Source organism: Amblyraja radiata, chromosome 3 (genome assembly GCF_010909765.2).
Source record: "Amblyraja radiata isolate CabotCenter1 chromosome 3, sAmbRad1.1.pri, whole genome shotgun sequence".
In the NCBI taxonomy this organism is placed as follows: Eukaryota; Metazoa; Chordata; class Chondrichthyes; order Rajiformes; family Rajidae; genus Amblyraja; species Amblyraja radiata.
The window spans coordinates 57,662,902-57,680,446 of record NC_045958.1 but is presented as its reverse complement, the minus strand read 5'-3'; the positions used below and the strand labels follow the sequence as shown (position 1 = coordinate 57,680,446).

Here is a 17,545-nt window from a genome sequence, read left to right as displayed (position 1 = left end):
TGAGAAGATAAATACTTGTGAACTGTGAATGGCTACAATCTTCTGGATGACTTTCTCACTCTGCTGTCAAGCACAGAAAAACAACAGATCTTCCTCAACCTGAGCAATAATTTCTACAGCACTTGCAGTGTTCTTGAGTCCTTAAACACATCGAGAAGGACAGCTCGCAATAGATGGAACAGAACTGCGGAAACAATCATTTCTTTCTGGACGCAATGAAAAGACATTTCATTGTTATGGAATGGAGTTTAATTGTTTGTAAGACTATATAATGCAAAGTAAACTTTTACAGCATGTACTCTAAGCAACCCCGTGAATTTGGTCGCATTCAAGAATATAGGAATATTCAGTGTTATGTTTCACAATCTCCTATTTCATTGCCCATTTTCCGTTAAAAAAGTCTGGAAGTGATGAGGTTATTATTGATGACCAGGTTCTTGCAGAGACTGAAAACTGCACGCCTTGGCTGCACTCAGACAGGAAAGATGGCAGTATGTAGGCATAGCAGGTTATGAACACAACTGCTATGCCAATATCTTGCCTTCCCTCCAGCTCTTAACGAATGTAAAAGTGCTGCGCGGAGACTCTGACATCTGAACAGAATATACGATTCATAAAATTTAATAATTACCCATGTGGATATTTTGTAATTTGTAATCTATTGTAACCATGGTGAAAAAGAGTGAATGAGTGATTGAAAGACTAAGGCAAAGGAGGATCTTGTTCTCATGAATGAAAAGTGGCCAATATTTTGAAGATATAGATAAGCGAGGAGTGGTTGATATTTGAAAAATGAATATCTTCACAAGATTGTTTTAGGATTTAACATTTAGGATTTAAGATAAAACAGTTGTTTTAGGATTTTTAACAAGCCGTTTTATGATTCACAAATAAGAAAGTGTGAATAAAATGTGATATCTTTATATTTATATAATTAATTTCCAGGATGTAGGCAATCCAAGCAGGGCCAGCATTCAATGCACACCCCTTAGTGGTAAGCTGCCTTCTTGAGCCACTGCAGTCCTTTAATTAAGGTATCTCCAACAATAATCTTCACAGTGCGTTTTAGGGTTTTTACTCGGCAAACAATGATAGAATGCCAATATATTTCCAATTAAAAATGCTGTGACTTAGTAATTGCCAGCCGCTGAAATGCACATGCACCTTCTTCAATTCCTTGCAGATGGTAGAAGTTGCGGGTTTGCAAGATGCTGTGGAAAAAGCCTTGCGCGGGGAAATGTGGAGATCATACAGGATTCAGCCAGTTGTGCCAGTGATGGTGGGAATGATTTATAAGTGTGAGAATTAGATGCAGATCAATCCAACTTCTTTATCCAAGATGATGTTAGGTTCTGGAGACCTTGACAAGCTGCAGTCATCTAGCCAAGCACGTTTTTCATCATCATCATCCTGGTTTGCCGGGATGACACGGGATCTATAAATAGAAAGCATTGTTAGGCATTAAACAGAGAATGTCTAGTATTTGCTATGTCATAAAATAAGAAAATGAATTATGATCAGTGTTAAAGTGACTGAGATGCAGTTAGTTTCAATATAATCCACTGCTTTACAGGCTGGAACAACAACAACATTTTGGGGAATTTTGTGCATCACAGAATTTGGTATTAACTTGCATCACGTGGTGGAAAATGAAGTGAAATGTGATTATCACTTAATCAGCGGCTGCCACCATCTGAGAATGGCAAGCTGTTTAATGTAAAATTGGGGGGGTTAAATTTGTACCATTTAAAGGTGATGGCACGTGCCTATAAATGATTTCATTCTCCAGTCCTTCAGTAGACAGTCAATGTTTCCCCCAAAAAAATTCAATGGCACAAATATTTTTGATTTGCTACGTTCTTCCAGCAATTTCATTGTAATCGGAGGTTTTCACCCATGGGTGAAACATCACCCATCCTTTTTCTCCAGAGATACTGCCTGTCCCGCTGAGTTACTCCAACACGTTGTGTCCATCTTCGGTATAAACCAGCATCTGCAGTTCCTTCCTAAGCCGCAAGGCCAGCCCCGCCTGATTACCCAATCAGTCAGATTCCCCAGTGGCCTCACAAATGGCTGGCCTGTACTTTCAACAACTTGCTTATTTCCTACAAATACGGAGAAAAGAAGCGACCCGACACTGAATCTTGCCACTACAATTTGTCAAACTCCAACAAACATGGTGGCCATCATTTGCTAAGTGGTATCTACAGGGGGCACAATATGAGTCAAAGCGAGAACTAATCGTGATTTGTTCATGATACAGGTAGTTTTGCCATAATTCAATATTTGTGTTCCCAAGAAACCACACGTCATAGATAATCGCATTATAAAAACAATTGTGTGAATGGCACAAAGGGGGTTAAGGATAGGGAGTTTCTGACTTGCAACCACAAAATTAAAAGTTATGAGTTTATTTTTGTTACTGTCAGCAAAACGTACAAAAGACTGCATGTTACTTTGTTTGATTATGTTGCACGTCTCAATAGGATTTTGCTTGTCAATTTGAATGGCCACGTACAGTCAAAATAGCAGCTGTATTCTGAAGAGACAAGTGTCTGATTACTGCCAGAAGGTTACATATAAACAGATTTACTTCCAGACAGCTTTTTCTCTGCTTGTCAATTACAAGGTAACTTAAGTGTTTCTCTAATTCCTGATCGAAACTATGTTATAACCAATTACTCGCATAATACGGCTTGTGATCCTGATTCGTCACTCGCAGTATATCCAATTAGTGTTATGAAAACGCATGTTGTAGCAGAATTATCTGCATTACAGTGTTTGCAAAATGAGTCTGTCTCCTGTCTTAAGTAAGCACTGCATACAAAGGGATCCCACAGTAATGCAAGCAGTGAGCACTCATTGACACAATTAGACTTAAGGGCCTGTCCCACATACGCGATTTTTTCGGCGACTTGCACCCGTCATAGTCGCAGTAGGTTGCGAAAGTACAAAGTGCTGGAGCAACTCAGCAAGTCAAGGAATGGATAAACAATGTTTTGGGTCAATGAGTCTGAAGAAGAGTCCTGACCGAATTGTTTCCTGTCCATTCCCTCCACCGATGCTGCCTGACCCTCAGGATTCCTCCAGCATTTTTTTTCATTTGAGGATGTTCAGGGCAGACAGGGCAAACTCCACAGAAAAGGGGTGGCACGGTGGTGAAGTGGTAGAGTTGCTGCCCTACGGCGTCAGAGACGCGGGTTCGATTCTGACTACGGGTGCTGTCTGTACAGAGTTTGTACGTTCTCCCCGTAACTAGTGTGGGTTTTCTCTGGGTGCTCTGATTTCCTCCCACACTCCAAAGCCATACAGTTTTGCGGGCTAATTGGCTTGGTAGAATTGTAAATTGTCCCTAGTGTGTGTAGGATAGTGTTAGTGTGCGGGGATAGACATGGAATCGGTGAGCTGAAGGTCCTGTTTCCACCCTATATCTCTAAACTTTTCACCATAAACCTTTCACCGGTACCACCGGTGCACTTTCTTCAGCTTGTCCTGTTGCCGAGGCCAAGGGAAAAGTGCAACAAGTTCTCGCTGGGATTACCTGCTAACCCCTCTTCACTGAAGATGAAACACGACAGGCAGCTTGTTTCGATGCAAATGCAATTCATAGACTGAAACACTCCAATGGAGCTAATCTCAGCCCACTGGCACAATGAACTTCAGGAGAGTTTGCCTTCAGTTTGGAGCTATTTCAGAAAGTGTACACATTAAGTTAAACAGCAAGGGTTTAATCAAAACACAGGGACTATTCCACACAAAACTTGCTCGAACATTTGTTCTGACCTGATGTGCACATACATGCTCTTGGAGCGAATTAGGAGGAGCCATATATTAGTAAAGGAATCGTGGCCCTGGCAACAAACTGGAGTCATTCATTTATCCAAAAGCTGCTGCTTGTCTGACAGCACAGAACAAGAGAAAACACGAGTTTCATCTACTTGATTAGAAAACCATATAAAATCCAGCCAATATATGCAATCCCAGCTCCTTTATAACCCAGCAATGTAAAATTAGTGTGACAGATCTTAATATACCAATAAATACTCTTCTTTGGTCTTGACATGAACACACAAGCAAAATATTACCCACAAATACATCCTCGGTGCAAAATAATTTTGAACATTTAAAAAATATTTTTTTTATTGTATTCTTTTTCAAAGCCCTTACCCTTACCCACCTTCAACCCACCCGAATCAGGTCGGAACCAAACGGGGACAAACAACACTCACATACATACACATCCACACAAATATGGTAAGATAAACGAAACAAAAAGTATTAAAAAAAAAAAAAAAAAAAAAGGGGTCACTAATCACAGTAAATAAGTAAGTAATTAAATAAATAAGTGTGGGGAGGGGGGGGGGTTTAAGGGGAGAGCAGCTGCAGTAGAGCAGAACAATGGTGGAGAGCACTCAGTCCTCTTCCGAGTCCGGGGACAAGTTGAGAGAGTTAACAAGTTCCAAGAAAGGGTTCCATGTATCTAGGAATGTCTTGGTAGAGCCTTTGAGAGAGAACCTAAGTTTTTCAAGCTTTAAATTGTAAAGCACCTCCTTAATCCAGCGGGTGTGTGTCGGGGGACAGGTGAGCCTCCAGTTAAGCAAGATCAGTCTCCGGGCTAACAAGGTTGTAAAAGCTAGAACCTGCAACAGAGAGGTTGGTGTTGGGAGGGGTACCGAAAATGGCTGACAGTGGGTTTGGAGGAATAGTCTGGCCGTAGGCTCTGCTTATCAAGTCGAAAGCACTCCTCCAAAAGGCTGCTAGCTTAGGGCAAGACCAAAACATATGGCTATGGTTGGCAGGAGATTAATTACATCTGTTGCAGGTGTCCCTAACAGCAGGGTAAATTCTAGATAATCTTGCACTTGTGTAGTGGACTTTGTGAAGGACTTTGCATTGGATTAGGCCATGACGGGCACATATGGAGGAAGAATGGGTCAAGTCCAAGGCAGAGTCCCATTGCTGGTCTGTTAGTTTCGTATTCAGCTCACCCTCCCATGCAGCTTTTAATGAGGTATGAGGTTTCAATATAACCGACCCTAACAAGTTATACAAAACAGAGATGCATTTCTTCCGGTTGGGATCTAGAGCTAAGATGGTGTCGGTCAGGGTTTCAGGGGGGCGATTTGGGAAATGGGGGAATGTCTTCTTCACAAAATCCCTAATCTGGAAAAAACGAAAAAGATGGGAGTTTGGGAGGCTATAGTTGGACGAGAGCTCCGCAAAAGACGAAAAGATGCCATCCTTGTATAGGTTTTTGATACTACTGATACCGTTGCTATGCCAGGTTTTGAATGTGTGGTCTGTACTTGAAGGTTTAAATATGTGGTTTTTAAGCAGTGGGGTCAAGATGGAAGGGCCTTGTAAACCGAAGTTTTCTGAGTTGACTCCATATCTTGAACGAGAGGGACGCAATTGGGCCTGCACCCACAGATGTTATAGGAAGGGGGAGTTGGGAGCATAGGACAGACTGCAACGGGAGATGTGAACTCGCCTTTTCCATGTGTACCCAGGTCGGTAGGTGGTCGCAATCATCATTCATCCAATACAGGAGTTTTTGCAAGTTAGCTGCCCAATAGTATCGCCTAAAGTCAGGAAGTGCCAAACCGCCGTCACTCTTAGGAGACTGCAGTATCGCCTTTCGGATTCTAGCCGGTTTGCTACCCCATAAAAATTTAGATATTGTCCTTTCTAATTTATCAAAAAAAGATTTAGTGATAAGTATAGGGACGTGCTGGAAAAGATACAGGAATTTGGGTAGGACGACCATCTTGACCAGATTTATCCGGCCCACGAGGGATAGCGGTAAAACTGACCAGCGGTCAAAATCTCTTTCAGCTTTCTCAACCAGAGGCAGAAAGTTTGTGCGGAACATATCAGATAAGGGTGTTGTGATAAAGATGCCGAGGTAGCGAAACCCGTCCTCTGCCCATTTGAATGAGGTTAAAGAGCGAGGGAGCTGCTTAGCCAATGAGTTAATCGGTAATAGCTCACTCTTTTGGTAGTTAAGTTTATAACCAGAATACGCGCCAAACCGTTCTAAAATATTCGTAATCACAGGGAGAGAGCTGACTGGGTTCGAGATGTACAGGAGCAGGTCATCCGCATACAATGAGACTTTATGAGTTGTGTCGAACCGTGTAATACCTTTAAAGCCCTTCTCTGAGCGTAACCAGACCACCAAGGGTTCTATCGCGACAGCAAACAGAAGTGGTGATAACGGGCAACCCTGTCTGGTACCTCTCTGAAGGGGGAAGTGGGGCGACAGTGTGCCGTTTGTTTGTACTGAGGCCACCGGGGACGAGTATAATAGACTGACCCAAAGAATAAAACTGTTACCGAGGCCAAACCTGTCTATCGCCTCATATAGGTACCTGCACTCGACCCTGTCGAAAGCTTTTTGGGCGTCGAGGGAGACCACTATCTCAGGGGTCTCACTACTCGGTGAATGGATGATATTAAGGAAACGCCTAGTATTGTGGGAAGACTGTCAGCCTGGTATGAACCTTGTTTGGTCTAACGAGATAATAGAGGGCATCACTCGTTGAAGACGGAGCGCAAGGGCTTTAGAGAGGATTTTGAGGTCCACATTCAGGAGTGAAATTGGTCTATAGCTACTACAAAGCAGGGGATCTTTCTCCTTTTTAAGAATTAGGGAGATAGTAGCCCACGACAAGGTGGGCGGTAGGCGACGATGTAAAAACGCCTCATTGTACATATCTCTCAGGACTGGTGCGAGGAGAGCAGAGAAAGCGTTGTAATATTCTACAGTGAAGCCGTCAGGGCCGGGTGACTTTCCGCTTTGCAGCGATGTGATAGCTGCTTGGACCTCAGCAACAGTTATGGGACCACCCAAGTCTCTCGTGGCTTCATCGTCAATTCAGGGAAACGTCATATTACTGAGCATGTCACCTGCAGTGGGAGGACAATCAGAAACGTATAGTTCAGCGTAGAATTTAGCAAATGCTTCATTAATTTTGAACTATTTTTGATTGAGAATAGGGCTGAATCCCAGAAACATGTAGCAACATGGCTGCCCAGCCAGCAGCTGTCCGTCTTTTTCATCTCTTTTTTTTATTTTTAGTTAGTTAAAGTGTTTTTGTTCTGGAGGTCTAGACTTTTTTATGTGGGAGGAGGGGGGGGGGGGGGGGAAACTATCTTTCAGGGTCTCTACCTGGTCGGAGAGGCAGCTTTTCTCCGGGCTGCAGTTTCGACCCGTCCTCGCGGCCTACCAGCGGGCCTGGAGTGGTGTTTCCTGTCGGGGACCGCCCAGAAACTCGGCTTCGGTGGCGGCACAGCGCTGGAGCGCTATCGTGGAGCGGAGCGGGCGATACCTTGCCCGGGTCGCCGCGCTGGAGCTCCGGTGAGCTGAAGACCGCCGAGATAAACATCGCGGAGCTGCGGGTCGGTGGACCGGCTAGCTGCGGGCGGCGGCGCTGAACTTAAACATCGGGAGTCTGGGATCTCTCGATGAGATCGCCAGTCGTGGAGCTCCAACCGGCGCGGCCTTGTTGGCCGCGGTCTCCGGTGAGGGAAGCAGCCGTTCCAGGGTTCCCATGCCGCCGAGAGGATTCTCCCGACGCCGGAGCACCATCATCCGGCGAGAACGGCCTGGAACATCGGGCCTCCTTAAAGGCAACTGTGGAGGCCTCAATAGGCCCGATTATGGGTGGACATGGGATGGGGACTGGACACTGTGCCTTCCCTCATAATGGGAACCATTGTGGGGGGATGTTTTTATGTTTAAATTTCTTTATTATTGTTATGTCTGTATTCTTTCTTTATGTGCTGCATGGCAAGAAGCATTTCACTACACCTAGGTGTATGTGATCAATAAAATTACCTTTGAACCTTTGATTTGAGTGGAAGAGTGAGAGAGTGAGAGAGTGAGAGAGTGAGAGAGTGAGAGAGTGAGAGAGTGAGAGAGTGAGAGAGTGAGAGAGTGAGAGAGTGAGAGAGTGAGAGAGTGAGAGAGTGAGAGAGTGAGAGAGTGAGAGAGTGAGAGAGGGAGAGAGGGAGAGAGAGAGAGAGAGAGAGAGAGAGAGAGAGAGAGAGAGAGAGAGAGAGAGAGAGAGAGTGAGAGTGAGAGTGAGAGTGAGAGTGAGAGAGAGAGAGTGAGAGTGAGAGTGAGAGAGAGAGTGAGAGAGAAAGCCACACACACAAAAGAGTAAAGTAATCCATCAGTCAATAAGAGTTTATATTCATCTGGCCACTGGGAACCTCGTCATTGGTTATATTTTCACCCCCTTTGGATTCTTTGGACTGTATTTTTCACTCTGTGTTATTAGCAGAGAGTGGACATGTGTAAAACTGATCACCAACATATTTTGGATGAGGTATTAAACTGAAGACCAATCAGTTTTCACAGGGGCATAAACAATCTCTCGTTGCATTGTCGTGAAAGAGAGTTAGTGACATCTCATCATTGTCTTGGCAAACTACCGATCACTCAACCTACAAACCTAGTCAATAATTTGTTATCTGTGAAGCTCTGTACAGTCTGGATTCAGTGTTTTTCCCACTGCAACAGTGACTACAACAATTGGCTAAAAACGAACTTAGAGATACCCTAGGTTTATGGAGGTTTTTTAAAATAAATGCAGTATTTTGAATTTCTGTTAAGTTTAGGTTTGAGATAAAGTATGTAAACAGGCCCTTTGGCCCACCGAGTCCATGCCGACTATCGATCACCCGGTCACACTAGTTCTATGTAATACCACTTTCACATCCACTCCATACATACTTGGGGAAATTTTACACAGGCCAATTAACCTACAAACTTGCACGTCTTTGGGATGTGGAAAGAAACCGGAATATCCAGAGGAAACCCAGTGCAGTCACAGAGGGAACGTGCAAGCTCCACACAGACAGCACCCAAGCTCAGGATCAAACCCGGGACGTTAGCGCAGTAAGGTAGCAGCTCTATCAAATACGTCATTGTTCCATCATTAAACACAAGGAGACATCCTCAGGCTTCAAAATATAAACAATAATTAATACAATAAAATATGTATTTGCCTATTTATCCATTCAGCATTGTCCTTTCCCTGTCCCTTTCAGGAGATCCCAAACACCTTTCAGCCAATAGGGTGGCTTCTCAAGTGGCGTTGCTATTATAATGCACGAAACAAGCACAGAATGATTTTCAAGTAATTAATTTCATATCATGAAGGTTTGCAATCGTGTTGACAGATTGTTAAAGTGAACAATGTAAAGCAGCTTATTTTGCATTCAATGTGTTTCCCTTTAATTGCAAAAATTCATTAACATTGCACAGCCTTCTGCATCCACCTTTACTGACGATGAAGGTGTGATAGTTTCTACAGGGGCTTGTAGCACACATTAGATTATGTATATTACCACTTATTTTAAACAAAATTAATTGAGCCTAAATATTAGCTCGTGTTCACTTGATCTTTGATCTTTCACTTTTATCTTGGAATATTAGCTTCCAGTTGATTCAATTTCAAGGATGCCAAGTACTAAATGATTTACTATTTAAAAAGGAATGCAAGTGAAGATCTTTCATATTCATTCATATTTGAATTAACACGAGAAATCTGCACATGCAACGTTATTTTAGTGGGCAGCAACTTCACTTCTAATGCTTTTTATGGTTATTTGCAATTAAGAAATGCAAATACATTATTCTTCTTATGGTAGTCTCATCGGCAGGTCTGATTCATGAAATTCAGACAGCCCTGGAGATGTTACTATTTCTTGAAGTGTCAAGAGCACCCTATTGTGTAATGAAGGAATGCTCTGTCTGTCTGTCTGAGTTATGCTTGTAGTTACTTGTACAAGGTATTGCAGTAGTACAAAACTTCTGCAAGGAAAACCTCAACGGTTTTCAAATGCAATTACAAACTGGCCTTGAATCCATTCTGGAATCTTAGATACTGAACAATTCATAGCAATAGTCTGAGCATTTTGGGGAGGGCTCTTTTATATCTGTAGCAGGTAAAATAAATTAAGTTTTGTTTCAATAAGCCAAATTGATTTTCTTGTATTTCAATATGGTTAAATTAACGGTTATCAAACGATGATCCTTTAGACTCTGCAGTGATATCGCCTTGCTTGCAACCGAAGCAACAAAAATTGTTTTGAGATATTCCTTTTCTGGCCACATTATTTCCATGTTCACCTCTTGCCTTCCATGTTACATCCTTGCTCACATGGGACCTCCCTATATCCCAAAGCTTCTCTTTAACCTCGTTATAGCCTACACTGCCACCTAGGTCACTTTCATCAGTAAACCTGCAAATATTTCACTCTTACAAATCAAAAATATAGATTGTGAATAGCTAGAGCCCCAGCACTGATCCCAATCATTTTTCTCTTTTCTGTCCTTGATCAATCCACAATTCATGGCAGTATAATGCTCCCCTATACCATACATTCTAATCTTTTTCAATAATGTCTTGTGTAACACTCAATTGGAGGACTTCTGAATATCCATTTACATCATATCAACTGATTGTTTTTTACTCTGCTAGCTATAAGCTCAGTAAAGATTTGTCAAACATAGGTGGAACACAAAAGTGCTTGAGTAACTCAGCAGGTCAGACAGCTTCTCTGGAGTACATGGATAGGTGACTTTTCAGGTCGGGACCTTTCTTACCAACCCAAAAGATTGCCTAACTATGTTCTCCAGAAATGCTGCCTCAGAAACACTGAGTTACTCCAGTACTTTTTATTATATGCATGATTCCGGCATCTGCAGTTCCGAGTGTCTCCACCTGTCAAAACATGGTTTATCTTTCATAAGTTGGTTCTGCCCAATTCTATCATTATTTCCCATGTGCCACATTACCACTGGCTTAACAGTTGCTTCTCAACATTTTACCTGCAATTGATGTAAAATTATCTACCCCATTCTTCCCCGTTTTCTTTCTTACCCCATCCGTAAAGAACACGATTACTTCCAATCTGCAGAATCCATTCTAGAATCACGGGAAATTGATAACCAGTGCATCTGCTACGTAACTTCAGAACCACCTTTCAAAAGCCTATGGTGCAAGACACCAGGTCAGGTGGGTTTATTGGCTTTTAGTCTGACAATATTTCCAATATAAAATGTATACTCGACCTAGGCTTCACATTTACCCATGGTCCATAGTTTTCATTTATATCCAGCAGGTTTTCTGTGTCTTCTTCTGTGCAGGCACATACAATACATTCTTTTGTTTTCATTGAAATGCTTTGACTTCCACAATATAAATCTTCCTCCCTCACTAACATTCATGAATCTTTTCCTTTAAGCATAAATATAACTATATGTAGCTGTTACGATCTCTTTTTATGTTTCACATAGGTTTACTCTCATACACTACTTCCCCTTTCCTTATCAATGCCTCAGTTGTACTTTGCAGAATTCAGAAATGTTCCTAATCCTTGTGTTTTACTGCTTTCATTTGACGTTGCTGGAAGATATTTCCTTTGATCTCATGTTGTCTTTAATTTCTTCAGATTGCTACTGTTGGACTACATTTCCTGGCTTTTTTGCCTTAATGGATTGTCACCTTGTCGTGGTGGAGAAGCTTGTCTGGTTCTGCGAGCGATGCCGTCTGGAGCTATGCTCCTAGTAGGCCACCCATGGCGGTAAGGTCGAGGGGGAGGTCTCTGACAATCCAACCAAGACCTCAACGGTGGAACAAGCGGATGACGGCTGCAGCAAAAAAGAGTCTTCGGTCATCTTGGACTCTGTGCCACTGGACCTTGACCCAGATCTGTTAAGGACCGTGGGGTGGCTGTCTGTGCACCAGTCACCAGTTTAATGAAATAAAATGAGCTGAAATTATCACTGGCCTTGATTGTTTCGCAAACGGAGAGGAAAATACATATTTCAGTCACTGCTGCATAGGTTTATAATCTGAGCTGTGCTATCGATATCATTCAATATGGCATTTAGCGTTCCACTTGAGATCACAATTAATATAAAATCTACTTCTAGATATAACCAGTGATGTTGAATTAATTATACAAACAAACATAATATTATCACACCCTACATCAGTGGAGTTGTCACAAAAGACAGCACATTTTGGTTGTAGCTTATAGCATAAATCACTATTCTTCTACCTGTCTATTAACGTAGAAATGCCTGCTTGGTTGCACAATCAACAGGTTTGCAGATGGCTACTTCCCAATATAATTTAAATGTATGTGTCAATTAAGAATCTACCAACGTGCTACCGAACAAAACAATCATTCATTTTGTATGCAAATGCAAACTATTTGTTATACAATTTAATCTCATGTTTTGTTCAAAACTGAAGACCCTTCATTTACAACACAAACAGGCAAACCCAACGTTTATGGAGAAAAGTAGGAATGTTGTCATCTTACCTTGGCCACGCTTCTCCAGTCTGAAGTTGTTTGTCGACTTTATCCTCAATGCGAGAAGTTTTGAATCCAAGCCCACAACATCCGTAATTTTCTGCCACGTATGTTGGGTCCTCGTAATATTCCGACCATGGAAGGCAGAACACTAATCTCTAATGGTATCCATATCCTGGACAGTAAATCACCATGTATTACATCTCCTCACAGCCTTTAAGAATAGATGTATGTTAAGTACATTATGCCTTTCGTATTAATTGGATATCATTTTAATATACTTGAGCTAAGATAAATTAAAATGCAGATACTGAAAATTGTGCATTGTGTTAAAATGCTGGCACATTTAATTTGTTTGATTCTTGGTGATTGGGATATTTCTGCCAATTCTTCTCCATTTCAAATCATGAAATCCACCAAAGCAAAATGACCTTAAGCTTTCATTTTGAAACAGATTAAGCCAATCCCTATATCATTGTTAAAACAGGAAAGCTTGTTCCACAAACTGAAGAGTGAAAAATCAAATATTCTGATTCCTTATTGTCTGGAACAGAGGAAGGACTTCACGCAAGACAGAAATTTGTGTAAATGCCATTGATGGATAAGAATTTTAATAATTTAATTCATATTCAAACAGAAATTCACACTGGAATCAGAAACAGTGATGGGGTGTTAATGCAGGTTGCAGATTGGTGGAGGTGTAAAATGGCTGGAATTGATGCTGGGGCAGCAATTATTATCATTAACAGAATTGATTTGGAAATTCAATATCACAATTAGATAGTTATACTGAATTGTTTATAATAGTGGGAAGAACATTTAATATTGTGACTCAAGAGAGATGTTATTTAAATTCCAGAGTGGCTGCAAGTAGCAAATACATTTCAATGCACAGAAGAGGGTTTTTTTAGGCGGGGGGGGGGGGGGGTGAAATGAGTACAGACCCTCTGATGAAACATTAACTGATCTTAATGAAGTAACTTAACTAAAGAATTTGGGTACAGGTGCTCAAGTCACTATATTTTTTTAAAGGGCAGATCAACCTAGATAGAACAGAAAGGGACGGGTTGCTAGAATAAAGTAAATAGTAAAGTATCTGCCCCTATCTATGGTGGTTAATGCCGGAGTATAACTGGCCCGGTTGCGGCGGAATCCGTGCAATTATTTTAAGCACTCGAGAACATCCGTGTTTTAATTAAATTTATATCAAGTTTATTTTTCCCAGAAATCTGTAGGACTGCTTTGGGGCTATAATTTGGATGCAACACGTCATTCTTATATAATTAAAGCAGAAACTAAACTTTTTCTGACGACTGGTAGGTACCATTTGTTTCAGGTAAGGGTGGTTTAACACACCGAGGCTTCGATTGCCGCTGCTATAAAATAAAACGGTCAGGTCCTTCAATGTTCGTTTTTAAATCGGCTCTAATGGGAAAAACACTCCGTCTGTGCTTGTAACGATCATCGTATCTGCAAAACGACTGCGCCTTTAATCCGACATCTTCACCAATTAAAAAAAGTAGGCATGCACATTTATCATGAAACGTACAGCTTGGTGTTGGATTGTACCAAGGCTGAACTATGATTAAATATATTTACTAATAATGAAAGCCTCGCCCGGCTGGTCACAGTGCTCTCCAAAGTAACACAGTTCCCATTGGGAGTAACGGCGCAATGCTTCAGGGCACACCTGAGACACCATGCTTGCTTTATGGCTGATCCTGTTTGAATTTTACAATTACACGTCTCGGTGCATTGTTACCTGGTTAAACCTAAAACGGAAAACCAGCTCGCCATGCCTCGGTTCGCAAGCATTTGCGTAAGTGTTTCTAACTGTAATTCGGCAATACCGGATTCGGTAAGATTTACCTCGATGTTCCCTGCAACACCAAACAGTCGCTGGCGCAACTGAGACACATTGCATCGATCCATGGTGTGGCAACGCAGAGCTGAATCCCCGGTGAGGCAAGAGCTGGAAAGGCAGAGCACTGAAAGCCTGTCTTTTATCGCACACCGCCTGGAACTGCACCCCGAACTTGGACTTCCGTTCTAAAGTTCCCCCACTTTATAACTTCTTGCAGGTGTTTTATTGTCAAGTAATAGGTTGTGTGTAACCATAACAAAAACGGTTCTCTAATTCGAGTTAAATAGCGATTTTGTCTCGTTCCACTGAGGCTTGACTGAACTACACTCACCCGTTGAGTTTGTGCATGAGTTCACGACGCTCGCTGGGCTTTCTCTGTCCTACCTTTCAGTCGCTGCACCTCCTGCTGAACTCGCACCTCCCTCCATTCTCTGCTCACACCGTCCATGCTGAATGGACGGAGTTGCTCTCCCGGGTTTTGAGGAATCAGAAAACCAAGCAAGAGGAGGAGGAGGAGGGAGGGGGTCTCGTTGCCTTAACCCTCCTTGGCGCTCAGCTCGGAAACAGGTTATGTCCTTTCCTCCACCCCCGAGCTTCCTGCTCCCATTGCTACTCAGCGCCCTGAGCCGCCTCGCTGTGGCAGCGAGAGAGAGTCGCCTCCACCTGCCCTACTGCTCCCGGCACAGGAAACCGGTCAGGTTCCCTCCCGCAGCTCCCAGCTCACCCACAAACTGCGCCCCGGATCTTGTCCAGAGCCTGACGTCGGCTCTGCAAACGCTGCACAAAAGGCGTCCTCTTACAATTTAAAGCCGTAATCAAGGTGGGTCCACCGTGCCCGTCAAGAGAGTTTTATTGTCACATGCCCCAGATAGAACAATGACATTCTTACTTGCTGCAGCCACAACAGAATATGTAAATATAGTACATAATCGAGAGGAAAAAAAGTTCAGTGTGTATATATACACACACACACATGCTCGAAAAACAAACAATTATAGTGCGATAATAATAGTCTGTTGTAGTTCAAAGCTTATTTGTGTGTCGTGATGGCTGAAGGGAAGATGCTGTTCCTGGACCTGGAAGTTACAGTTTTCAGGCTCCTGTACCTTCTTCCCAATGGCAGTGGTGAAATGGCAGGGTGTGTGGCCAGGATGCTGTGGGTGTCTCTGATGATGTTAGCTGCCTTTTTGAGGCAGCGACTCCGATAAATCTCGTCGATGGTGGGGAGGTCAGAGTCGGTGATGGACTGGACAGTGTTTAGAACTTTTCGCAGTCTTTTCAGCTCAAGTTTCCCAACCAGGCCATGATGCATGCTCTCTACTGTACACCTGTAGAGGCGCTGATGTGCTTTCTTTATAATTGCATCAGTGTGCTGGGTCCAGGAAAGATCTTCTGAAATCTGCACGCCCAGGAATTTGAGTTTTTTGACACTCTCCACCATTGTCCAACTAATATAAACAGGATTGTGGGTCCTCATCCTTCTTCTTCCAAAGTCCACAATCAGTTCCTTGGTTTTACTGATATTGAGAGCCAGGTTGTTGTGCTGGCAACATTTGGTCAATCGATCCATCTCACTTCCCTACTCCGACTCATCACTATCTGTAATTCGTCCAACAACAGTGGTGTCGTCGGCGAACACGTTAGCTCACTTTCTTTGGAGCTTGATTACAGCCCTGGTTTTGGGGTCTTGTCCCTGCAGAGCTTTCAGTTGAATCCGTATCAGCAAGTCAGTGAAACGACGCCGCCGTTGATAAATCCCCAAAGTTCGCCTCCAGCATTGTCACAGTCGAATTAGTAAATGCAACAGAGCAGTCTTGAACCATCGGTCCAAAATTCGTTCTTTTTTCAGTCACAATTTCTTCATCACTTACATGCTTCTATTTTTACCTGATGCACGTAAATATCCGTCCCTGTCAACATCCGCCGATTTATCAATTTCTTGGTTTGGCCGATTAATTTGTGAAGAAAGGTCCCGACCCGAAAAGTTGCCTGCCATTCCCTCCACAGTCGATGCCTAAAACGCACTGAGTTCCAGCAGCACTTGCTCAAGATTCCAGCACCTGCAGTTTCTTGTGTCCCCTTTTTATAACCTTTAGTAGAACTATCTGTGAATAGCATCTCCTGAATTGACCAAAAGATTGTCATTAAACTGAAACGTGTACACCCCGAGCCGACCGTCAAGCCCCTCCCTCCGTGACCCCAGCTGACTCGCCCTGATGGTAGCTCCCAGCACGGTGGGAGAGCAGTGTTGGTTAGACAAGCCATCATCTGTTGGTTTCAGCTTCCCGTTCATACAGATGGACTTCCGATTATTAATAGCTGGGATTTAAAGAAACAAATGGAATTGCCACTCCTTTTATACAAATTCTCATTTCAAATCAATCTGCCCTTCGATGTAACCGCGGCATAACCACCAAAAAAAACAGCGTGGGAATACAAACTCATGTTCTTGTTACAAAGATTGTTTGTCCATTGTCGTCCCTTTATGCAACTGTGCGTAACACTTTTTCTGAAATAATTACAGTGCATTGTTACTTCAAAAAGCACTAATGTTACTTCTCAAAAGTAACAACGTGGGTCAACGGGGCATAGCTGCATGTATTTGATGTTGGGAATGTTATGTGAAAATTGACAGTGTGGCGAATCGTGGTCATAAACCCGCATCCGCCTCTCTGTAGTTACTCCAGCGGCGTCCCCTCGCTATCACGTTTCATCAAATATGTTATTTAAAGGCAGCGGATCATTTTTGTTCATTATAAACTCTGCCGCTAAGTAATGAAGGATTATCGAGAGGTCTGTTATTACAACTTTTCTCTTACATATTCTTGTGTAATGTTGCAAGCACCTGCATATTGATGTAAACACCACAAACTTCAGATGCTGGTTTACAATAAAAGGTACCGAGTGACTTAGCGGGTCAGGTTCTTTGGAGAACGTGGGTAGGTGACGTTTCGGGTAAGGACAAAACCTGGCAAGTAATAGATGCAACCATCTGCCTATCACCCCACCACCACCACCTGTATCCACCAGGCTATCCACCATCACCAATCCACTTGCCAGGCTTTTTCCTGCCCCCGCTTCTCTCACAACTTTCTTCCCACCCCCGCCTCTCCACAATCAATCTACAGAAGTGTCCCGACCCAAACGCCCATTCAAGCGTTGTGAAATCTCCAAGAAGTTCACTAATCGAAAGATGCCGCACCTAGTTTACGGGGAAACGGTTAAAGTTCACGTGCAATGTAAATTTCGTGAAATAGTATCATTAATCGATTGCAAACTTTTCAAATTTGACATTGTCCAATAAATTCGTTTCATGCACAAAATTTACTTCTGTGACGACAGTAA

The 17,545-nt window shown here is 42.7% G+C and overlaps 1 long non-coding RNA gene across 1 annotated transcript; it reads right to left on the bottom strand.

Moving 5' to 3' along the window:
• Window positions 1-226: 226 nt before the first annotated feature.
• LOC116971034 lies at window positions 227-14,960 on the bottom strand. Its single transcript, XR_004411384.1, has 3 exons — window positions 14,585-14,960; window positions 12,346-12,550; window positions 227-1,435 (listed from the first exon to the last, which is right to left on the bottom strand). It is a non-coding gene; the product is annotated as an uncharacterized LOC116971034 (long non-coding RNA).
• Window positions 14,961-17,545: the final 2,585 nt, after the last annotated feature.